The following is a 3,672-nucleotide window of genomic DNA, read 5'->3' as shown; positions in this document are numbered from 1 at the left end:
GAAGCAAAATCCACTCTCGAGCTACCGATTCTCTTGCCAAACTTTTTGATGAACCTGTAAGTTATCATTATGAGCACCGTCTTACAGATGATGTTTGAGAAACCCCAAAGCTCATAGTATGGTAAGAAGTGACTCCGATACTCTCATGGTATAAGGAACTAAAACACACGCTAACACTCATGTTATAACAACTGATTTGTGATGATATCATCTCAAAGTATAACAAAACAAGTTTGGGTCGATTCAATATATATGATCATTCTTCTAACATCATACTCTCAATGTTGTTTTAGGACTATCATTACACTGAATGATATTTCTAAGATCCGGAAAACATGATCACTAACAACACTTGCCAGTCTTAGAGGCGAGACTGGGAATCTTATTTTGTTGTGTATTGTTCTACAGCGCATGTGAGTTTTCCACTGGATCAAATATTCCAGGATCACAACAATTATAGCATAGAATATAAAATCTTAATTATGAACATGGAAATATAATAATACACTATTATTGCCTCTAGGGCACACTTTTTTTGAATATCTACTGTAGGGTAAAAACCACACAGCCCTTTATTAAATCAAGAAAAGATCAAAATTGTACAAAACAGGTCTAAATTACAAGGCTAAACGAAGTGCTAAACTAAGTTAAAGGGAACTTACATTTACAAGAGGGTATTAACCCAATCTACAAGCCTACACTTAATGCTATCCTTGAGCCTATGGGACAGCAGAAGAATATCATGCACAAAATTACATCTCCAAGCAGCAAAAGTAGCCCTTGCCCCTCTGAAATTTCCCCCATTCCTCAGGATCCAAATGTTCCATGCAGTAGTGAGCATGACCTGAAAGAAGAATGGATGGCTGAATCTCTGTCTTGCTTGGGAAACACATTGCTATATATTAGATCCATGGCTTCATACGTCTCCAACATATCTATAATTTTTTTATTGTTCCATGCTATTATATTACCCGTTTTGGATGTTTATGGGCTTTACTATACACTTTTATATCATTTTTGGGACTAACCTATTAACCGGAGGCCCAGCTCAAATTGCTGTTTTTTTGCCTATTTCAGTGTTTCGAAGAAAAGGAATATCAAACGAAGTCCAAACGGAATGAAACATTCAGGAGAATTCTTTTTGGAACAAACGCAATCCAGGAGACTTGGAGTGGACGTCAAGAAGCAGCTGAGGCGGCCATGAGGCAGGAGGGCGCGCCCTAGGGGGGTGGGCGCGCCTCCACCCTCGTGGGCCCCTCATGGCTCCCCTGACCGACCTCCTTCGCCTATATATATCTACGTACCCTGAAAACATCCAGGAGCACCATGAAACCCTATTTACACCGCCGCAATCTTCTGTACCCGTGAGATCCCATCTTGGAGCCTTTTCCGGCGCTCCGCTGGAGGGGGAATCGATCATGGAGGGCTTCTACATCATCACCAAGGCCTCTCCGATGAGTTGTGAGTAGTTTACCACAGACCTTCGGGCCCATAGTTATTAGCTAGATGGCTTCTTCTCTCTCTCTTTGAATCTCAATACAAAGTTTTCCTCAATCTTCTTGGAGATCTATTCGATGTAATTCTTTTTGTGGTGTGTTTGTCGAGATCCGATGAATTGTGGGTTTATGATAAAGTTTATCTATGAGAAATATTTGAATCTCCTCTGAATTCTTTTATGTATGATTGGTTATCTTTGCAAGTCTCTTCGAATTATTAGTTTGGTTGGCCTACTAGATTTATCTTTCTTGCAATGGGAGAAGTGCTTAGCTTTGGGTTCAATCTTGCGGTGTCCTTTCCCAGTGACAGCAGGGGCAACAAGGCACGCATTGTATTGTTGCCATCAAGGATAAAAAGATGGGTTTATATCATATTGCTTGAGTTTATCCCTCTACATCATGTCATCTTGCCTAATGCGTTACTCTATTCTTATGAACTTAATACTCTAGATGCATGCTGGATACCGGTCGATGTGTGGAGTAATAGTAGTAGATGCAGACAAGAGTCAGTCTACTTGTTGAGGACGTGATGCCTATATACATGATCATGCCTAGATATTCTCATAACTATGCACTATTCTACCTATTGCTTGACAGTAATTTGTTCACCCACCGTAATACTTATGCTATCTTGAGAGAAGCCACTAGTGAAACCTATGGCCCCCCGTTCTATTTTCCATCATATAAGTTTCCGATCTACTTTATTTTGCAATCTTTACTTTTCAATCTATATCATAAAAATACCAAAAATATTTATCTTATCTTATTATCTCTATCAGATCTCACTTTAACAAGTGGCGTGAAGGGATTGACAACCTGTCATGGAATTGTCACGACAGATGTCCTAGTGAAAGGACTTAGTCATGGAGCCATCGCAACTAGGAAGCTTAAAGGGGTTAAAACAGGACAAAGGACACGGGAGTTTATACTGGTTTGGCCCCTTGCGGTGAAGGTAATGGCTCAATCCAGTTTGAGGTGGGATTGCTTATGTCTCGATGACTAGGGAGCAAATCTGCTTGACCTAGCTCTCGATCTGATGTTACTTGTCCTGAACCGCCACTAGGTCATCCCTTTATATACAGAGGTCGACGCCCAACGGCTCACAGAGTCCCGACCGGCTCATAAACAGTGTCCGGCTCGGTCTCTCTCTATTCTTGCCTTACAATACAAGTTACATACGTATGGTGGTTTATCTCTACGGGCCTTGAGTCGCCTTTGGTCTTGGGCCCCTGATAACCCACAAGTATAGGGGATCGCAACAGCTTTCGAGGGTACAGTATTCAACCCAAATTTATTGATTCGACACAAGGGGAGCCAAAGAATATTCTCAAGTATTAGAAGTTGAGTTTTCAATTCAACCACACTTGGATAACTTAGTATCTGCAACAAAGTATTTAGTAGCGAAGTAATATGATAGTAATGGTAACAGTGGCAAAAGTAAAGATAGCAGTTTTGTAGTAATTGTGACAGTAGCAACGGAAAAGTAAATAAGCGAAGCACAATATGTGAAAAGCTCGTAGGCATTGGATCAGTGATGGATAATTATGTCGGATGGGATTCCTCATGTAATAGTTATAACATAGGGTGACACAGAACTAGCTCCAGTTCATCAATGTAATGCAGGCATTTATTCTGAATATAGTCATACATGCTTATCGAAAAGAACTTGCATGCCATCTTTTGTCCTACCCTCCCGTGGCAACGGGGTCCTAGTGGAAACTAAAAGATATTAAGGCCTCCTTTTAATAGAGTACCGAACCAAAGCATTAACACATAGTGAATACATGAACTCCTCAAACTACGGTCATCACCGAGAAGTATCCCGATTATTGTCACTTCGGGGTTGTCGGATCATAACACATAATAGGTGACTATAGACTTGCAAGATAGGATCAATAACTCACATATATTCATGAAAACATAATAGGTTAAGATCTGAAATCATGCCACTCGGGCCCTAGTGACAAGCATTAAGCATAGCAAAGTCATAGCAACATCAATCTCAGAACATAGTGGATACGAGGGATCAAACCCTAACAAAACTAACTTGATTACATGGTAAATCTCATCCAACCCATCACCATCCAGCAAGCCTACGATGGAATTACTCATGCATGGCGGTGAGCATCATGAAATTGGTGACGGAGGATGGTTGATGATGACGAAAGCGACAAAT

This window comes from Triticum dicoccoides, chromosome 2B (assembly GCF_002162155.2).
Source record: "Triticum dicoccoides isolate Atlit2015 ecotype Zavitan chromosome 2B, WEW_v2.0, whole genome shotgun sequence".
Classification (NCBI taxonomy): domain Eukaryota; kingdom Viridiplantae; phylum Streptophyta; class Magnoliopsida; order Poales; family Poaceae; genus Triticum; species Triticum dicoccoides.
This window is presented reverse-complemented; position numbering follows the sequence as displayed.